The sequence below is a fragment of the Schistocerca serialis genome, chromosome 9, assembly GCF_023864345.2.
Source record: "Schistocerca serialis cubense isolate TAMUIC-IGC-003099 chromosome 9, iqSchSeri2.2, whole genome shotgun sequence".
Lineage (NCBI taxonomy): Eukaryota > Metazoa > Arthropoda > Insecta > Orthoptera > Acrididae > Schistocerca > Schistocerca serialis.
Window position 1 is genome coordinate 135,589,836 of NC_064646.1, and position 22,528 is coordinate 135,612,363.

General features: G+C 45.1%; 1 protein-coding gene and 1 pseudogene across 1 annotated transcript in view; one reads left to right on the forward strand and one right to left on the reverse strand.

The window, feature by feature from the left end:
* The window catches only part of LOC126419417 (uncharacterized), a 77,508-nt gene extending 77,189 nt beyond the window's left edge, over window positions 1-319 (forward strand). Inside the window, exon 4 of the mRNA XM_050086606.1 lies at window positions 74-319. The gene's annotated coding sequence lies outside the window, so the exon portion shown is untranslated. The remainder of the gene's footprint in view (window positions 1-73) is intronic.
* A 21,575-nt stretch (window positions 320-21,894) lies between these two features.
* On the reverse strand, window positions 21,895-22,011 carry LOC126420308 (5S ribosomal RNA; annotated as a pseudogene).
* Window positions 22,012-22,528: the final 517 nt, after the last annotated feature.

Consider the following 22,528-nt stretch of genomic DNA (forward strand, 5'->3'; position numbering starts at 1 on the left):
CCTGTTCTCTAGATAAGATTGTGTAGTTTATGCCTCAGAATACTGTCTTCCGTTTATGTGTGTTGTGTTACAGATAACTGGCAGCAGTCGACGCGAGCATACTGGGAGCAGAGCACCACGAGGGCAGAGATGTTTATGGCCCTGTCCTCTCCTTTACATCTTGGGTTATGTTGTCACTGTTGTGTGATTCCATCTTTCTGGTTCAACTGCAGTGCAAAGTTGAGTACATTTCTATGTCATTTCCTGTCTCGTGGATCTCTCGTATTGCTTTGAATCCTTGGTCTGCTCGCGTCTATCGCTAATTCACACACAATATTGAAGCAACCTCATTTTAGGGGTATTGTCATATGGTCATGTTCTAGTTGTAATCATTCTAAGAATATTGTTGATTAATCAACTGAGTAGGTAAATTTGAAGATTGGTTTGGCCAAAATTAAAGCACCTCGTTAATTGTTTTAGTCATTTGTATATAGTCTTGTTTAGGAAAGTTGGCTAGCCAACCTTAAAAGATCTGTATTCTTACCATTAATTTGTTCCTCAGCTCATTGGAAGTAATGAGAGTTCTGATGGGAATTGTATAGACATTTGTACTATTTAAGTAAAGCTTTACCTAAGTATATTTACCTAGTCGTATTCAAATTTCAAGTTTTATGGGTCTTGGTCCGGTTAAAGAAATTTATTTGTTATTTGTCCGAGTAATCTGGCCTTTTAAGGTAATCTCCTGTATTATTGTGATTGCGATTTTATAGTGCTTTTGATTGTAATAAAATATGTAGCAACTACTACGAATTACTACTGTGATTTTAGTGTGTCACCACCATTACACATTTCAGATATTTTATGAATTTATTCTGGCCTCACTAGGCATTAGTGTAAGTTAAATCCAACACATTTTACGTTAACAGCTACACGTGAGCGAAAATTGTTGTCACTGTATTCCACATAAACTGACTCCTAATCAAAAACAACGCACTGACTGGTCGAGAAAAACACAGGAAAAATTCCAACGCTGCGCTTCAAATCTGGTATTGGAAGTAGTAACATCTGAAAGCTACAGAGTCGACGCTTCTTTTGTACTATGTCATACGAACACCTATGTAATTATGTCACAAGTAATCGCTGCTATGTGCCCTGGCAGTAAGCAATACTTCTAATACCCTTTTACAAGAAGTATATCCTGATAGCGACCAATGTTTCAAAAACTGAATCAGTAAACAACACGTACATTTGTACATAAGTGACGAAATGTGACTACGTATATAGGCCCTGCGCATAAATCAGATGTTACCTCTCTTGAGCACAAATATATATTTATTTCATTTACATTTCATACAAGCAACTGCGCGCCATATAGCATCTGAACTGGCTACAGATCAATAGAACCAGATGTCTTTATTAAGTTGCAAGTATACTTGACAGTAAAAAAAAAAAAACTGAGCCACTGATGAATGCAACCAACACAACGAAACTGTGGCGTAGGTCCTCTAAACGTCAAAACCCTCTCGGGTGCAGTCGTTTGGCTATACACAATGGTTACCACAAGATATCACCACAGAATACTGCTCATTATGGCAGTCAATCCAGATTAAACTCATACCGCGATACAACAAATATTAGAAAACACGTTATTAGAGATCAGATGGCCCCTAAGCTCGTAAATTGAACTTCACTACAGTAAGTGACACTTCAGAAGTCTTCTCGATGACGAGTTGTTGTTCGTGATCAAAATTTGAACCCACTGTTACCCGAACAAACCTTGCGTGTCTAATCAAGACTCGACAGGGCATAAAGACACGTAAAATATCGAAATGTTCACAAGTATCAGTGTACAGGGTCGAATATTCAAACCAGGAAATAAATGAAGAAACGTTTAACACGGCACCGGGAACCCCATGAAGCTTATATGGCCCCTGAGAAGTAATCACAAAAGGTATGTACTAAAGTGCAACGCACAAGTGTGGAACACCATGAAATAAAGTTGTGGTGATGGATGGGGAGTAGAACTCAGTACCTACACGAATTGTTAACTAAGTAGAATCAGATATCAGATGTTATATACGTTCACCAATAGCATGAAATGACGACAGAAATGATTTTTACCTTCCAGGGATTCGAACTCAGTACCCTTCATTATTGTCTTCTAGCAACGAACGGACATGAAATATATATTATTTCTTCACCATATTCGGCTAGAGGTAACGCAACATATGGATCTGTGTTATCTGGGACTCCAACCCCGCGCATGTTAGTCGTTGTTGACCCAACACGAAGAGGTGTCAACTATCAAATTCTCTCTCTTTTACTAGTAGTTAGGATAGCGCCGCTCGTAGAAATCTGGTGAGCTTGGTGTCTTGAGGAAACAACGAAATGATGGGACAGTATAACCTTGAAGGGTTCAGGTGAAAATTGGAATCGGAGCTCGAATCACTGTCCAGTGCCAATATTTTCAAAATCTCAAGCTCACTTAAAATACGAAATGAACGTCTTATGACCGTACATGACAACTGATTTGTGAACTAAACCAACACTGCTAGTATAAGAAAACTTGAGAGAGACAGAATTTCTCCAAATCGTGACTTCCTTCTCAGACAGCCAGAACTATTCCAATTCTGTTCCAGTCAGTACTGAATGGACATGTATAATGTTGTTTTGGAACCGCGGCACAGTCCTGCGGGAACTGAACCCACACCTAAGCCTTTACAAACTAGCCCCAGTCGAACCAACTACCGAATTTGACACTATTTAGCATCATCTTTTTGTCACAACGGAGTTCACAGCACACTGTGAGAGAAGTATTGACTTCCACTTGAGCTGCTGCTGTGAATAACCTATTCGTGGTCTATTACTCAACATCATGCAGTACGGACGCAAAGCCGTGATATCAAGCCCATCCTTTTCCTTTGTTATTTAAGCCATATTCCGTCAGTCTGCTGAGAGCATCAGTCTGACAGAAGGTCAGAAACAGTTTCGTTCACTTTCTAACCAGCCAGAAATAGAAAAATCTTGAAGATACGTGTTTGCGAAAGGCCTCGTGACTCGTGTCTATCATGGCAACACCAATTCCAGCGCCATCAGCCAGCGGCCACTTCATACAGACCGGCGTCCGTCAAAGTGATCGCGATGAGTCGGACATAGAGCCTACGATCTCCAGCGTTCTGCGCTCGGTTTAGCAAGCGTAACACTATGTAACGTTGCGTATGATATAATACTATGATTCAGTATGCTCTGTGACGATTTTGTATGGCGTGTTGCTATAATCGTTCACTCATGCTCATAAATTAAGGATAATTGCAGAATGTGGTGCCACACAACGTGGCACTACAGAAGACTGTCGCTAATAGTATAGGCACATACGGAACACACACGACACAGATCTGTAAGTCCACGGTATTGGTGATAAGTTGAGAAAATCGTCCCTAAACACATGTGCTACAAAACGCTACTGTTTCCTGCGCGTGTACCCCGACATCAATGTGGGATATTTTCACCATGCACACATACACAGGCCGCACAACGGGTTGGCATACTCTGGATCAGGTGGTCGAGCAGCTGCTGGGGTATAGGATCATTCTTGCAACAGCGCCCGTTGGAGCTCCTGAAATGTCGGGGGGGGGGTTTGAAGACGTGCAGCGATACGTCGACCGAGAGCATCCCAGACGTGGTCGATTGGGTTTAAGTCTGGGGAACAGACAGGCCACTCCAGTCGCCTGATATCTTCTGTTTCAAGGTACTCCTCCACGATGGCAGCTCGGTGGGGCCGTGCGTTATCATCCATCACGAGGAAGGTGGGACCCACTGCGCCCCTGAAAAGGCGGACTTACTGGTGCGAAATGACGTCCCGATAGACCTGACTTGAGACGGTTCCTCTGTCAAACACATGTAGGGGTGTACGTGCACCAATCGTAATCCCACCCCACACCATCAAACCACGACCTCCATACAGGTCCCTTTCAAGGACATTAAGAGGTTGGTATCTGGTTCCTGGTTCATGCCAGATGAAAACCCGGTGAGAATCACTGTTGAGGCTATACCTTGACTCGAACCTGAACATAACCTGGGACCACTATTCCAATGACCATGTACTGTGTTCTTGACACCAGGCTTTACGGGCTCTCCTGTGACCAGCGGTCAGTGGAATGCACCTTACGGGTCTCCGGGCGAATAAACCACGTCTTTTCAGTCGTCTGTAGACTGTGCGTCTGGAGACAACTGTTCCAGTGGCTGCGGTAAGCTCCCGAGCAAGGCTACCTGCAGTACACCGTGGCCGTCTGCGGGCACTGATGGTGAGATATCGATCTTCTTGTGGTGTTGTACACTGTGCACGTCCCATACTGTAGCGCCTGGATACGTTTCCTTTCTGCTGGAGTCGTTGTCATAATCTTCTGATCACACTTTGTGGCACACGGAGGGCCCGTGCTACGACCTGCTTTGTTTGACCAGCCTCCAGTTGCCCAAGTATTCTACCCCTCATAACGTCATCAATATGTGTTCTTTGAGCCATTTTCAACACACAGTCACCATTAGCACGACTTAAAACGTCTGCACACTTCATCACTGCACCGTACTCTGACATGCACCAACACACCTCTCCATATGTGGACTGCTGCCAGCGCCACCGTGCGACGACCACAGGTCAAATGCACCGCATGGTCATAACCCTAGGTGATTTAAACCGGCAAACCGCCTACCAGATCGTTGTTTCACCATATATCAGCATTATCCTTAATTTATGAGCATGAATATATTTAACTATGGTCTTACTTTGTTCAAGTTTGTAGTATAGCCCGTTCCATGACAGCTAGAATATTTCTCGTCTTTGACGTTATGAGGAGCCTCGTTTATGCATTAGAAACGGAGTCTAAAACGGTGTAAACTCTAATATTTATGACGTTGTGTCGTGTTTGTCTTTAATAAAATAGTGAAAGCAATGGTGGCACTTCGAAACACCTGTGCCCTGTATGGATGAGTGCTATCGAGAAAGTCAAGTGTGTCGTTTCAAGTTCGATCGTTTTGAGACAAATTAACACATTCAGAAAGGCAAATAGGCGTTGACGAAGGACATTTCTGCAATTTACTACTATGGTCAATGACAGTGTATCTAATAATTGGCAAGTGTGGCGACCAATTAACCTACGTGCGACACTTGCCTTCAGTAGTGATATTGAGGTTAAAAGAAAGGAGGAAGTATTACAGCACAGCGGCTCGTCGAAAACGAGATTAGGTGCGAAGCAGAATCTCCAAGTGGGAAGGATAGGGAAAGAAGTTGTCTGTGCCCTTTCAAAAGACTAATCCTGGCATATATTTATGAAGATCACCGTAAACCTAAATAATTGCAGCCTGAAAGTGATTTGAAGTACTGTATGGTAAATTTATAAGAAGAAAATAGTGAGTAAACCATAACAAACACTATCTCAAATAATGGCCTGTATATGTCCCAAAATGTATTGTTGTCGATATACAGCTGACGGCACAAAGACGATGTATTGTTGATATGCTTCACAGGGATGTGCCTTTCGCAGTTGACATTTGTTACCAGCAAATGAGATACCTTGCTGTCGCAGAGTAACAAATGCGACCTGGTAGAAGGAGCTCGGTTGGCAAACGCCTACCGCATGTCTTTCAATCTGGCACTCGCATGTGTTTACCTTTCTCGCTCCTTATTGATCAACCACCAAGAAAGTTAGTTTTGTTTTCTTTTACGAGGGTGAGTCAAATGAAAACCTTAAATTTGTAATAACAAATCGAAATTTCGCGCCGTTATCCTGTAAGTTGGTAAGCGTGCTACAAACAGCGTGCAGAATGGCCTGTAGGTGGCAGCATAGTGCAGATGCACACACACCGTCGCAGTATCAGTATAAAGATGGCCACCCACTTGCGACTTGCACCAGGGAAGAACAACGTTCTGTTATTCGGTTTTTGCGTAGCGAAGGTGTGAAACCTATTGAAATTCATCGACGAATGAAGGTTCAGTACGGTGATGCATATTTGTCACAGCAACAAGTCTACGAATGGAGTAGGAAGTTCTTCAGTGGAAGGCGCTCCTCGTCCAGGTCAGGCACAACGAGTTGTGACTCCACAGAACACTGCAGCAGTTGAAGCCATAGTGAAGGAAAACCGCCGAGTGACACTGAATGACATTGCAGCATGTTTACAGATTAGTCATGGGTCAGCACACCACATTCTGCACGATGTGCTCCAGTTCCACTAAGTGTCTGCCACGGCAGCTGACTCCTGAAACGAGAGAACCACGTGTTGATGTTTGTGAAGAACTTGTTCGGCGCTTTAAACGAGAATGTGATGGCTTCCTTGTAAGAATCGTTACTGGGGACGAAACCTGGGTTCACTTCCACCAACCAGAAACGAAGAGGGCGAGCAAGGAATGGCGCCATTCTTCATCACCAAAAACAGAAGTTTCGAACAGAACCATCAGCAGCGAAGGTTTTGCTCACTCTCTTTTGGGGCGAAAAGGAGCGTCATTTTGGAGTATTACATGCCTAGAGGGACCACTGTTACCAGTCCATCATACACAGATCTCCTAAAAAAATCATCTGCGGCCTGCAATCAAATCAAAGCGACGTGGACTGATGTCAGCAGGTGTCCTTTTGCAACATGACGATGCAAGGCCCTACACTGCCCGTACAACAGTTGCAAAAATCACAGACCTGCATTTTGAGTGTCTTCCTCATCCACTGTACTCAACAGACCTTGCCCCAAGTGATTTCCATATGCTTAGACCACTCAAAGACGCAATGGGAGGAAAGAAGGTTCGTTCTGATTTAAGAGGTACGCCACGCGGTGTATGAGTGGTTGCGCGGACTACAAAAAGAATTTTTTTCTAAAGCAATTTATGCACTTTGTAAACGCTGGAGGACTTGCATTGAGCGTGGGGGAGATTAAGTTGAAAAGTGACAGCTTTGTACAACTTCTGCACAATAAATAATATTTAAAAAAATATTTAAGGTTTTCGTTTGACTCTTGCTTTGTCGACTGTGCTTTAAAAGTGGCTTAACTCAGAATCAGCACATCGCTGCATGCATGGGATCGAAGAACTACCAGCGCATTTTCAGACGGTTATCGATATCAAGGTGGATGGAATATGTTGCTGACAATTTGGCTGATATTTGTGTCTATTTTGCTCAATAAACTAACTGGAAATGCTGTTAATATGCACTACACTAATAAAACTGGTGTCTCATCATAATACCATAAAACGAATGGCTATCTTAATTAAATGTGAAGTCGTTTGACAGACTAAAGTAGCTTAACCGGACTATGACATAAGTACGACAATGTGTCTATGAGAGCAGTTGCTGAAAGAAACACAGTTAACAGAGTGATACGATTTCATTAACATATTTGTGTATTTTCAGCAGCAGCTCTGCAGTATTTTATGTTTCTTACCTCTAGACCTACTGGCTACAAAACACAGCGAGACGCCTTATGATGGCAAAATTTCTAAAGACGTTGTTCTGAGTTCGATGTAGATGATTTTAGCTCTGTCACAAACAAGGTAAAACGTTACTCTTGCGCCAGTTTGGAACTGGGAGCTACTGCTTCTTACTCTTTACAGTGCGTCGACATTTTCGTGGACCAAGCGGTCAACTGGATCATTCATTGCCCTTGCGATGGCTGATAAGATAATTCGCAATTTAGACAAAGAAAATAGTGTAGTTTCTGGGTGAAAGTACTCTACCCTGTCTGTAAACATATATTTGATAAATGACACACCAAAGTGGAATTCATTCAGAATCTTTGATTGATGTACCCCCAATAAATCAAGTGAATCTTGCAAGATAACTTTCTGTCATTCCAAGAAGTATCAAAACTATCACAGTGTTACCAGACACCAGTCATGTTCCACAACATTATCATGATCCTATCATAGTCGTAGCAGGACGACTATGTTTCTACAGCAATTTCTTTCTTTACTGGGCTAAAAATTTAGGATTATATCTTGTGCATCAATTATCCAACTGCTTAATCTCTTTTCCTACGACGTCATGAGGGCATTCTTGAATTTATGGTGAGGGAGAAGAATTGAAAGTTGCTCAGAGCGCCGCAATACATACAAAATAAAATACGCATACTTCACTGAGTTACAGATGCATTTCATTGTCATTGATATGTAGCAGAGCTTGTCAACAAATACTTTGTTCCAACGTTATGAAATACCCCGAAACATATCAGCTATTGACATCAAACAGCATGGTTTGGAAAGCATTACTTTTGTGAGACACAGCTGGAACTTTTTTTTTTCGCACGCTCTCAAAGTTATAGAGTTCCAATAAGGCTTTTGATATCATTCCTCATAAGTGACTTCCAACATTGCTTTCCTATGGACTATCGTCTCAGTTGTGCGACTGGATTCGTGATTTCCCGTCTGAAAGGTCACAGTTCGCAGTAACTGACAGGACGTCACCTAGTGAAACGGAATTGATGAGTGTCTCTCCGCAAGTAAAGTGCTATATACCTTCTGCTATTTCTAATATAGCAGACAATCAGAACATATTTCTTACATTTGTGACAGGTAACGCTGCCGTCTCGTAAACTCATTAGAAGGGGAAAGTAAAGTGAAAAATGATGTTTAAAATGTATCTTGACGGCGCAAAACGTGATAATTGACCCTAAACAACAAAATGTGTGAGGTTCTCCACATGAACTTCGTAACACAAGTTCGTAACACAAAACACCTTTTTTGTGCCAGCAGTTGTATATCAATAACAATAAATTTTGGGAAATATACATGCCATTGTTTGAGATAATGTTTGTCATGCTCGCCCACTAGTTTCGCCTTATAACGCTACAATACAGTACATTGAATCACCATCAGGTCGCAATGATTTAGGCTTATGGTGACCTCCTTAAATTTATGCCAGGATCGATCATTTGAAAGAGCACAGACGACTTCCTTCCCTATCCTTCCCACTTGGAGATTCTGCTCCGCACCTAATCTCGTTTTCGACGAGACGTTGTACTGTAACACTTTCATTTGGATGAGCTCGTCAATAAGCAAAACTGGCGCATTTGGGGGACTGGGAATACTCATTTCGCGATCGAGAAGTCTCTTCAACATCAACGAGTGACTGAGTGGTATGCAATGTCCAGTCACAGAATAATCGGTGCGATATTCCTTCATGGCAAGGTATGTGAAGGTTTTGGAAGACGATTTCTTCCCCTTTATCCAAAGTGACCCTGATTTCGACAAGACGTGGTTCATGCAAGACGGAGATCGACACCATAGGAGCGGGAGAGTGTTTGATGTCCTGGAGGAGCGCTTTGGGACAGCATTCTGACTCTCGGGTACTCAGAGGCCACTGCCTTGCACCTCAGTTGGCCGTCAGGTCCTCCAGATCTGTACACATGCGACTCCATTTTGTGGGTCTAAATTAAATACAAGGGAACAGCAACAACATCGAAAGCATTGCTGAACTCTAAAGAGGCATTCAGGCGGTCATAGGCAGCATCAGTGTTCCTACATCCTGTGGGTCATGCACAATTTCGCTATTCGTCTGCTGATGACGGCAGGCATATCGAAAATGTCATCGCCTAAATCCGAACAGCTGTTGTGGCGTTTACATGTTCAATAAAGTGTGTGCACGGCGTAATTTGTTCTAATTTACGTATTTTTATATAGTTCAATAATTGTCACCTTGTAGATTGTATGTTACGCAACGCCGGCCGAAGTCGCCGCGCGGTTCTGGCGCTGCAGTCTGGAACCGCGAGACCGCTACGGTCGCAGGTTCGAATCCTGCCTCGGGCATGGATGTGTGTGATGTCCTTAGGTTAGTTAGGTTTAACTAGTTCTAAGTTCTAGGGGACTAATGACCTTAGCAGTTGAGTCCCATAGTGCTCACAGCCATTTGAACCATTTTTTTTATTACGCAACGAGAATAGTACCACACATGTTTAATGACAGACAAGGATAATTACAAAAAATTTTAACGTCGGCAATGTTAAACCTACGAGGCTGAGTCAAATGAAAACCTTAAATATTTTTTAAATATTATTTATTGTGCAGAAGTTGTACAAAGCTGTATCACTTTTCAACATAATCTCCCTCACTCTCAATGCAAGTCCTCCAGCGCTTACAAAGTGCATAAATTCCTTTAGAAAAAAATTCTTTTGGTAGTCCGCGCAACCACTCATACACCGCGTGGCGTACCTCTTCATCAGGACGGAACTTCTTACGCCCATTGCGTCTTTGAGTGGTCCAAACATATGGAAGTCACTTGGGGCAAGGTCTGATGAGTATGGTGGATGAGGAAGACACTCAAAATGTAGGTCTGTGATTGTTGCAACTGTTGTACGGGCAGTGTAGGGCCTTGCATCGTCATGTTGCAAAAGGACACCTGCTGACATCAGTCCACGTCGCTATGATTTGATTGCAGGCCGCAGATGATTTTTTAGGAGATCTGTGTATGATGGACTGGTAACAGTGGTCCCTCTAGGCATGTAATGCTCCAAAATGACGCTCCTTTTCGCCCCAAAAGAGAGTCAGCATAACCTTCGCTGCTGATGGTTCTGTTCGAAACTTCTTTGGTTTTTGGTGATGAAGAATGGCGCCATTCCTTGCTCGCCCTCTTCGTTTCTGGTTGGTGGAAGTGAACCCAGGTTTCGTCCCCAGTAACGATTCTTACAAGGAAGCCATCACATTCTCGTTTAAAGCGCCGAACAAGTTCTTCACAAACATCAACACGTGGTTCTCTCGTTTCAGGAGTCAGCTGCCGTGGCAGACACTTAGTGGAACTGGAGCACATCGTGCAGAATGTGGTGTGCTGACCCATGACTAATCCGTAAACATGCTGCAATGTCATTCAGTGTCACTCGGCGGTTTTCCTTCACTACGGCTTCAACTGCTGCTATGTTCTGTGGAGTCACAACTCGTTGTGCCTTACCTGGACGAGGACCGCCTTCCACTGAAGAACTTCCTACTCCATTCGTAGACTTGTTGCTGTGACAAATATGCATCACCGTACTGAACCTTCATTCGTCGATGAATTTCAATAGGTTTCACACCTTCGCTACGCAAAAACCGAATAACAGAACGTTGTTCTTCCCTGGTGCAAGTCGCAAGTGGGTGGCCATCTTTATACTGATACTGCGACGGTGTGTGTGCATCTGCACTATGCTGCCACCTACAGGCCATTCTGCACGCTGTTTGTAGCACGTTTCCCATCTTACAGGATAACGGCGTGAAATTTCGTTTTGTTATTACAAATTTAAGGTTTTCATTTGACTCACCCTCGTATAAACAAAAATGCAGATGTAGTGTCAGAATAAATTAGTGTTGCCCAGAAAGTAATGCACAGCATTTTTTCTTCAAGAATTCTTTATTGAACATAATGAGAATTACAGACACCAAAGAATGGTTTTTCGCCTATACACTCTATTTTTCCACGTAATCTCCATCCCGCTCTATGGCCTTCCTCCAGCGCGAAACGAGGCGTGTATGCCCTGTCGGTACCATCTTCGTCCTGGTGGCAGAACCAGTGCTCACTGTCTGAATCACCGTCTCATCGTCCTCAAAATGTCTTCCACAGATGCGTCTGTCCTCGCGAATGACATCAGCAACTCGCTGCAACTTGTTAGGTATGACAGCAGTGGATGGTCTCCCCGACCACTGCAAATCGTGGAGCCCCGCCTAACAGCCTCCTGATGACCTCACCCTCCGTGCTCAGCGACCAACTGTACTTCTGTCGACAGCAAATGCTCTATAGACTTTGCGCAAGCTTTCGTGAATATTCTCCACAGTTTCTTTCTCTATAGTGAGAAATACAATGGCAGCACATTGCTTGTAACGTAAATCACCTACAGACACTATTTTGAAACTGTCCTGCAGCTACGCTATCTGTCGAAAGTGACGAAAACTTGGCGCGCTTTCTTAGACGACTTTAGATAATACATACATAACGTTTCGCACTCGTAGCATTGTTTCCGGTTGAGAAAAAAAATGTGGTAATTACTTTCTGGGCAACCCTCATATAATAAAATTTTAATTTGCCTGTAGATGTAATTTCCGACATACGGGGTGATCAGAAACAGTCTGAAAAGCTTTTAATAGTGTTGCAGGATAGTCTGTTCTGAGAAATAACTGTTACGGATGAAATTCGATACGTTGCGCCATTCCCCAGTTAATGAGCATTGAAGTTAGCCAATCAGGCCGTTTCGCGTTCATATTCAAGCGGCCCACCATATACAATTAGTGTCAGTCGTTATAGCGTAGATGATAGCACACGAAACTGCGCAGCCTTGCGCTCAGGTTCAGTCTTTACTACAGTTACACGTCCAATTTTTGTATCGATCTCGTTCGGTCTTAGGAAACCGAACTATGAACGCGTTTGGAAACAGCGACTCTCACGGATCGCTTCAATTTGCGCGCCCAATGGCCTAATTGGCTAACTTCAGTGCTAATTATCTCAGACTCGGGCCAACACATCTCAATTTTTTCTTAACATTTTTCTTAGCACAACCTACGCTGCACCTTACAAGCTTTCCGGACTGTTTCTGACCGTCTTGTGTAGGCAGACGCATAATTCGGCCACGGGGTGGATGCCGTACAGCATCAGTGAAACTGTAAGTGTTTGCGCTATGCATAGCCTATAAATGCGAAAAAAGGAGTTACACGTTGCAGAATCAAAATAAATGCATTTAACTATTAACTAAAAGTAAATATACAACGCGAGAATCGTGACAGCTAAACGAATTATTTTCACAGCGCAGCCGCTGTGTTGAAAACGCAGTCTCCAGAGACATTGTACTGACGAAGATCTCAATATATTACGAGAGCGGAATATGAGTGAAAACACGACACGCGTCTTGACTAAAATAGAGCTATATAAAAATTGACTGGATGCTGTATTTAAAGTAATTATGGATTACTGATTGCAATATCCTCAATTGCTCATGAAACCACTGAACTGAAAAAAGATACAATATATGTTTTCCAAAATGCAGTAATTTCAGCGCTTGGGCTTCTGTTTGTTTTGATATCCATCGCTTGCCATTTATGTATGAGTCAGTTGCAGCGTCAAGTGCTACTTGTATCGGCGTTAGAAGTGCAGACGTAATGTTCCAGAAATCCCAAGGTAGACGAGTGAGTAGGATGTCCACACACTATCTAAGAGGGCGCTGTCACTGCTTTACGCAACTGAGTCTCAGCTGACGGCCTTCGTTCGGTTTTTCTTTAGAATCGAAGAAGGAACAGTTAAATATTCCGCATTCCTAACAGTATGTTCACAGGTTGTCAGGAAAGTATTCGTTCTGGCTCTTAACACATGATCTGTTTTACGGCCATGAGCACATAAACAGAGTCAGCTAATTACAGGAGTGGAGCGAGTTCCGACCAGTGGAAGATAAAGCCGGAAGCCTGAGGTACGGCGTAGTTGCCAGCTTAGAAGGCTAGTCAGGCACTCTTATGTAAGGAGGCCACAGAAGTCAGCGGTCTCTGTGAAGTCAGAGCTCATTCTAGTAGTGAACTGCATGTATTGTGTACATCCTGCTCCTGATGGTTTACGAGCTCTACGTACAGCAGTTGAGTGCTGTTGCTTGACTACAAATTATTTGTTTTCTTTTCTCGTATGACAGTTTTTCGGATATTTCGACTGCAACATCATGTCCGATGCCAACATTGTTGTCACCGAATTGTGTCCGAAATGCTGAATTTATTTCTGGAGTTTGTGATGGGGACCACCCACACGTCGATTGGATCTAGGACCCTGTTCAATGATTCAGTTGCTAAAAGCAATCAGCTAACCTGGACAGCAAGGCGCTCCACACAACGCTGCGTGAATCATTTCATGTGAATCCCCAACATTCGCGCGGATTTTAGTTTGTTTTTACATTCTAGAGAAGTGTGAGAGACACGCTAGATACACCAAGTAAGGAGCCTCAGTATGCCTGTTGTCTCGACAGTCAATATTTCGCACTCCAACTTCTCCTACGTCCCCCCCCCCCCCCCCCCACGCACCACCATCACCATCCCACCCCTCCGCATCCATTCGACACCCACTCCTCCACGACAGAAGGAAGGAGGGAATATCGGGGTTTAACGTTCCGTTGACATCTAAGTCATTAGAGACAGAACACAAACTCGGATCTTTTCAAGTAAGGGGAACGAAATCGGCCGTGCTCTTTCTTTGCTTGTAGTAATTAGCGGAAATTAGCCCGACACGGATTTTAACTGCCTGGCGTCTTCGTCTCGAGCAAATTTCGAAGATGACATGATTCCACGCGGTATTCAGTTCGTAATAACCGTCACGGTTCATTAGATTTTCCGCAATGCGTATTTAAACGGATTCTTTGATAATGGAGTCCCAAAAGGTTGTTGCTGTGGCCAAAATCGAAGTTTTGTCATACTCCGTTGAATGTCCGTTGGAAATACAATGTTCCGCAACTGCAGACTTACTGGGTTGCAGTAGGCGAGTGCAACGTTGATGTTCTGTACAACGCTCTTCCACTGTACGCGTTGTCTGTCCTATATAGGCCATACCACACTGACAAGGTATTTTGTAAATTCCCGCCTTCCGCAGTAACAAATCATCCTTCACCGATCCTAACAGATCCGAAAACTTAGAAACTGAACGAAAAACCACTTCCACATGAAAATTATTAAGAATCCTCGCTATTTTGAAGGAGATATTTCCAACGAAGGGAAGAACAGCTAGGGACTTGGTTGGTACGTTCTCCTCTTTATCCATTTCCCAGTTCCTAGTTTTAGTTGAGAAGGCCCTGTTAATTTGCCGGGTCGAGTATCCATTGTCTCGGAACAACGTCCTTAAATGTGCAGGTTCCGTAGGGAAATTCTCTGCATCCGACAGCGTATGCGCCCTGTACACAAGGGTTTTAAGCACACTCACGGTTTTGGATGGGTGATGGCAACTTGAAGAATGCAAATACAAATCAGTGTTAGTGGGCTTACAATAAACAAAACGTCCGACGGAGCCGTCACTCCTCCGTTCAACCAAAACAACCAGGAATGGAAGGCAACCATCTTTCTCTAGTTCCATAGTAAATCGAACAGTCTCATGGATGGAGTAAGATGATGAAAAAACCCTATTAACTTTTCTTCTCTGTGGGGCCACACTATGAAAGTATCATCGACGTATCTCCAAAAAACAGTTGTTTTACAAATCGCTGATTCAAGTGCTCTATCCTCAAAATCCTCCATAAAAAAGTTAGCCACTGTTGTGTACATACAGGGTGTTTCAAAAATGACCGTTATATTTCAAACGGCAATAAAAACTAAACGAGCAGCGATAGAAATACACCGTTTGTTGCAATATGCTTGGGACAACAGTACATTTTCAGGCAGACAAACTTTCGAAATTACGGTAGTTACAATTGTCAACAACAGATGGCGCTGCGGTCTGGGAAACTCTATAGTACGATATTTTCCACATATCCACCATGCGTAGCAATAATATGGCGTAGTCTCTGAATGAAATTACCCGAAACCTTTGACAACGTGTCTGGCGGAATGGCTTCACATGCAGATGAGATGTACTGCTTCAGCTGTTCAATTGTTTCTGGATTCTGGCGGTACACCTGGTCTTTCAAGTGTCCCCACAGAAAGAAGTCACAGGGGTTCATGTCTGGCGAATAGGGAGGCCAATCCACGCCGCCTCCTGTATGTTTCGGATAGCCCAAAGCAATCACACGATCATCGAAATATTCATTCAGGAAATTAAAGACGTCGGCCGTGCGATGTGGCCGGGTACCATCTTGCATAAACCACGAGGTGTTCGCAGTGTCGTCAAAGGCAGTTTGTACCGCCACAAATTCACTAAGAATGTCCAGATAGCGTGATGCAGTAATCGTTTCAGATCTGAAAAATGGGCCAATGATTCCTTTGGAAGAAATGGCGGCCCAGACCAGTACTTTTTGAGGATGCAGGGACGATGGGACTGCAACATGGGGCTTTTCGGTTCCCCATATGCGCCAGTTCTGTTTATTGACGAAGCCGTCCAGGTAAAAATAAGCTTCGTCAGTAAACCAAATGCTGCCCACATGCATATCGCCGTCATCAATCCTGTGCACTATATCGTTAGCGAATGTCTCTCGTGCAGCAATGGTAGTGGCGCTGAGGGGTTGCCGCGTTTGAATTTTGTATGGATAGAGGTGTAAGCTCTGGCGCATGAGACGATACGTGGGCGTTGGCGTCATTTGGACCGCAGCTGCAACATGGCGAACGGAAACCCGAGGCCGCTGTTGGATCACCTGCTGCACTAGCTGCGCGTTGCCCTCTGTGGTTGCCGTACGCGGTCGCCCTACCTTTCCAGCACGTTCATCCGTCACGTTCCCAGTCCGTTGAAATTTTTCAAACAGATCCTTTATTGTATCGCTTTTCGGTCCTTTGGTTACATTAAACCTCCGTTGAAAACTTCGTCTTGTTGCAACAACACTGTGTTCTAGGCGGTGGAATTCCAACACCAGAAAAATCCTCTGTTCTAAGGAATAAACCATGTTGTCTACAGCACACTTGCACGTTGTGAACAGCACACGCTTACAACAGAAAGACGACGTACAGAATGGCGCACCCACAGACTGCGTTGTCTTCTATATCTTTCACATCACTTGCAGCGCCATCTGTTGTTGAAAACTGTAACTACTGTAATTTCGAAAGTTTGTCCGCCTGAAAATGTAGTGTTGTCCCAAGCATATTGCAACAAACGGTGTATTTCTATCGCTGCTCGTTTAGTTTTTATTGCCGTTTCAAATATACCGGTCATTTTTGAAACACCCTGTAGTTCCGCGTAGTCAGCGTGTACACAACTTTCCCACTAGAGCGCGCCCCGCTAAGCACAACAGTGCAGGCGCAGCGCTCGTCCGTCTCCGCACTACGAGATGACGCTGCCATAGAGACGGACCAAATTCTGCTTCCGCCGATCAGCGTGTTACTATGTAACACAGCCAATGAGATTGCTGCTAACGTAGAACCTTTTCTCCTCGCGGATCACACTCGCGCAGTGATACATGAACGCGCGAGGTATTATAACGAGTGTACAGACCTCCGATTAGTCAGTCTGCATTTGTCTGCACCAGTGTGTACCAGTCTGCATTAGTCTGTACCAGTCTGTACAAGTTCTACATTTGTCTGTACCAGTCTACAGTCAAGTTTCAGTCTGCGCCTAGTAAGATTACTATATTCCTGTACATAGCCATGAAGATAAATGTATAGACACTTTTGTCAAGTATCAGAGATATATGTGAGAATAAGATTAACGTATCAATACCAAAGGAACTTCAGATTGTCAATTGTAACTAGCATCCAGAACCAAGTTAAGTAATTATTATGCTTGTTATTATTTTAATAAATGTGTGTGAAACATAAAGTTCTGTTTAAAGCTGGTCACGGTCAATCTTCTACTCTAAGCGTGCAAGTGGCATTTCTATCGTCTGACCTAACGGCAGAAGATAAACACGACACGATAAGACCACGAGACATATTGCTGACACTCGCCTACTTCGTTAGAGCGACAAGTCAAATAATCTGATGGTGTGTGTACTGAAGGTCTTACAGTACGCACACCACAGCCACCATAGGACACAGAGGTCTGCCCATGGTGACACCGTCACACTGTTCAAAATATTCCAGGTTAAACATAAAATAGGTTGAGGAAAGAGCAATTTGCTCGAGACGAAGACGCCAGAAGACTTCGATAGCTGCGGCCAGCGACAATACCGACAGCAGCTTACTCAGAACCGGCAACCAAGCACCTAATCAATAGACTGCAGCTCCAAATCAAGGCTGCGGTGCAAGACCACTGCAATCAGGCATGGGAGAATAAAATCTCCGCCATTGACCTAAGTGATCCATCTGTTTGGCAACTCACAAAAAGCCTTTTGAGATGAGGGCAACGGATCCCCCCCTGCCCCGCCGGCCGCAGTGGTCTCGCGGTTCTAGGCGCTCAGTCCGGAACCGCGCGACTGGTACGGTCGCAGGTTCGAATCCTGCCTCGGGCATGGATGTGTGTGATGTCCTTAGGTTAGTTAGGTTTAAGTAGTTCTAAGTTCTAGGGGATTGATGACCTAAGATGTTAAGTCCCATAGTGCTCAGAGCCATTTGAACCATTTTGATCCCCCCCCCCCCCCAGGTCGGTAATGACTTTGTGTCCGAATCTAAGGCTAATGCCTTGGCCGATGTCTTCACGCACAACTTCACCCCGGTCGATGACCCTGTCGACCCTGACCATATCTGCCTGGTGACAGCACGCCTCCCACAACTCCTTGCCGTCCAGGACCCTGAGGATCAAATCACCCCCATCAACAAAGAAGAGGTTGAACTGCAACTGCGGTACCTCAATTCCAAGAAAGCTGGCGGCCCTAACAAGTTGACCAATGCCCTCCTCAAACAGCTACCCCCAGCTTCTATTCCCATCCTGACGGCCACCTTCAACAACATCCTCACAACCAGGCAATTTCCCACTGTCTGGAAACACGCCGAGGTGGTCGCCATCGCCAAGGCTGGGAAGGATCTTCGTTCCCCTGCCAGCTACCGTCCCATCAGCCTCTTGCCCGCCATTTCCAAGGTGTTCAAGAGGCTGTACCTTAAACGACTGCTCATTCACATTGCCCGAGAACGAGTCCTCCCTGATGAGCAGTTTGGCTTTAGACAGGGTCATGCAACCACTCACCAATTCCTGCGCCTTGTAGAAGAGGCAATGGACGTCATAGAACGTAGGGAGTACTTCAGGGCCATACTCCTCGACGTGTCCAGAGCGTTTGATTTTGTCTGACACGAACGGCTGCTCTACAAGTTATTCTCACTCGGCTTTCCAGTGTCCCATGTACGGCTAATAGCCACATACCTGGAAGGTCGCACCTTCCACGTTAGGATCCCTGACGAGAAATCTACACGACAGCCTATCAGGGCAGGAGTACCAGAAGGCAGCGTACTTCGACCGCTACTTTACTCCCTCTTCACCTCCAACCTGCCTTCTGCGCCGAGGGTGTACTTAGCCATCTATGTAGATGACGCAGCGCTCTTCTCTCGTTCTCAGAGTGTGACAGGTCTTCAACAGCAGCTCCAGGGGGGCAACAGATTCCCTAACCGAATGGGCTAGGACCTGCCGTCTGGCATTTAATCCCTCCAAAACCCAAGCCCTTATCATCTACCAGAGCCATATTCCCATTAGGCTCCCACAGGTGTCGGTCCTTGGTACCCCAGTCCCGTGGACTCGTACTGCGAAGTACTTGGGCGTTACCCTGGACCAGCGCTTCACCTGGCGCCCCCACATCGATGACGTACGTCGAAAGGCGATAGGGAGGCTATGCCTGCTCTACCCCCTCATCAATCCCACCTCTTCACTCCCTACACACCTTGCTGTCAGATTGTACACCTCCCTTGTTCGTCCCATCCTTGAATACGCGGCAGTGGTGTGGGGCAATGCTGCCCTCACCCACCTCCGCCAACTCCAAACCGTCCAAAATCGGGCTCTCCGGCGTGCCCTCCACCTCCCTTTCGACTTCCCTACCCAAGAACTCCACATCCTGGCCAAGGTGCCATTTCTTCACTCCCGCATCCTTTCCACAGCCGCTTCCTTTTAGCAGCAAACCCGCCACTCTCCCAACCCTTTAATCCTTTCCCTGGGCACCCGTGTCCACCGTCTGGCCACCATCCAATGGCATGACATTCTCTTCCGCCCCCCATGGCTCCCCATTCACTAGCCACTTCATTTCATGTTATTTTTTCTTCCTCATATCATAGCTTCATCTCATCACCACGTCATGACATTCAGCCCCCGCTCACGCCACCTCCACCGCCCCCCCCCCTCCCAATGTCGGCCTAATCCGTACAGGCCTTTTCCCTTTTCACTTCTCCATCTGTCTCCGATTTCTTTCTCTTTCCCCCCTCCTCATCCCCCTACTTCACGGCCTCAAGACCGTCTGCCACCGCCGTCACCGACGCCGCCATGAAGATGAGACCAGAATAATGGCCTTTCGTTTTCATTCAAATCTTACTGTTCCTCCTCCTTTCCTTTAATCTGTCATTTAATGTTAATTTACCAGCTAGCCAATGGGCCGTTCGTTTTCCTCACTCTCCTACTGTCCCTTCTACTGTCCTGTCATCTTTCATTTTTAAATACTACGCCAGTCAGTCAATTGGGCCGTTCGTTTTCCTGCTTCTTCTACTATCCCTCTGACTATTCTTTCATCTTATAAAAAAAAAACAGCACAAAGCCAAGCCACAACCAGTACCACGATGTCATCTCCCCGCCCCCTCCCAACACCACACGAAGCTTGAAGGAGAAGCGCCCTAGAGGCGCTAAGACTTCGCCACCAGCAGCGGGTCAGCCCTCCATCATGTACGTCTGCGTCTGCGTCTTCGTCAGTCCTCGTTCGGCTCACCTGAAGATGGCTGGCAGTTGTCTAGCCGAAATATCGGGGAACGAAGTTTACGACGATAGGCTGCAAGTCCGAAATCTTTTTGAACAGTTGAATCGCAGGGAAAAATTTAAATTTTACTAATACAGATACGTCGTTCCATGATATTTCATCTCTGTGCCAGAGTTTATCAAACGTGTTGGGCTGCGAATGGTAACTTACTGGTCTTTTGGCAATTTCTTGTGCACACCCATCAGTGGATGAGGCATTTGGATAACGTGCTGGCCAGGGCAACACTGGTAAATTTGTATCACATTGAAATGTAGCTTCAGAAAGACTTCGTTACAGTGCTGTAACACGGCAGAAATATAACAACTGCTGTCCAAACTATCGGCTGTGCAAACCAGTGCTGATCGTGTACCAAATGCTACCCCATAATACGAAGCAAGGTCCTGGACCATATGACGATGACACAGTCTGACGATGTTCGTTCTTTTGGAGTCTCCACACACGATTACGTGCGTCGTGATCAGGACTCGTCTGAAAAGATGGGTCCACTGTTGTCACAGGGAGCACCACTATCGTTGCACCTCTATCTGCTGCCGCGTCAAGGGAAGCTGCAACAATGGTCGCCTTGCTGACAGTTCGTGGTACTCCTAACGTCGTTGCACTATCCGTGTGGATATTTGTGTTGCTGCAACCGAGGTCATTTCCTGACGCATTGTATGTGACGTAGCTGTCCAGTCTTGCATGTGTCAGTGAACAACATGTCTCTCCTCTAGGGCACTAGTCACAGGGGGCTGTTGAGATTGTGCATGGCACTGAAAATGACACTCATGAACTCTATAGATTTCATATTTGTATGGCAGACATTGGATCCCAACCAACCAGCAGCATTATTGCCAAAATATAAATTGCAGTCTCGATAGGCCAGTCTCTATCGCAGTCGAATTTCAGTATCTACTGTTTATCCTTCTTACTTGAGACATAACAACAATTTTGTTACCACCAAGCAACGTTCTAATGCGATATACTGAATGCAGATGGTACTCCTACGTGCTCTATGTGGTTGTGCTAAACAGCTTCTCACACCACTTTACATTTGCTGCACTCTATCATCACCATGTTGCAATTTTAAGTGCTTGAATGTAGTTGTGATCGTTCTCTCTGCCTTTCGTACAACTTTGTTCCGTAATTGAGAACATTGGATAATTATTTTTTAGTGGCATATAAATTTGACAACCACACAACAGCTGGCGTTATAGATCGATTACCAGCTAAGCATTTCATTGGGAATAGAGCCAAGCGGTTCGATGCAGTGGTTTGGGAGACATGGAATTCAAATCTCTGTCCGTTTATTCTATTCATAAAGCACTCCGTCTTCAGGCCACGAGTGGCCTACCGGGACCATCCGACCGCCGTGTCATCCTCAAAGGAGGATGCGGATAGGAGGGGCGTGGGGTCAGCACACCGCTCTCCCGGTCGTTATTATGGTATTCTTGACCGAAGCCGCTACTATTCGGTCGAGTAGCTCCTCAATTGGCATCATGAGGCTGAGTGCACCCCGAAAAATGGCAACAGCACATGGTTGCTGGATGGTCACCCATCCAAGTGCCGACCACGCCCAACAGCGCTTAACTTCGGTGATCTCACGGGAACCGGTGTATCCACCGCGGCAAGGCCGTTGCCTTATTCTGTTGATAGTATCAACGAATTTTGAACGGTGCAATAAAAGCTAGCGCTACGTTTGTAAAAATGTCAATATTCATGGCCTTTTATACTCATTTTTTACATACTGGTGAGCAAAACTTAAGGTAACTTAAGCATGGTGTGCCACTACCAATAAATATCGTTTAAACACAACGTGGACGATACATAGAAGGAACAGCTACAGTAGTAGTGCATAAAGACACTGAAACAAATACGTAATCAGGCGAACAGAAATGACGCTTTTGTTCAAAGACAATAATGACGCCGGCCATTGTGGCCGAGCGGTTCTAGGCGCTTCAGTCCGGAACCGCGCGGCTGCTACGGTCGCAGGTTCGAATCCTGCCTCGGGCATGGATACGTGTGATGTCCTTAGGTTAGTTAGGTTTAAGTAGTTCTAAATCTAGGGGACTGATCACCTCAGATCTTAAGTCCCATTGCGCTTAGAGCTATTTGAACCAATAATTACGCTGAAGTCACCGTGATTCGTGATGCTTCC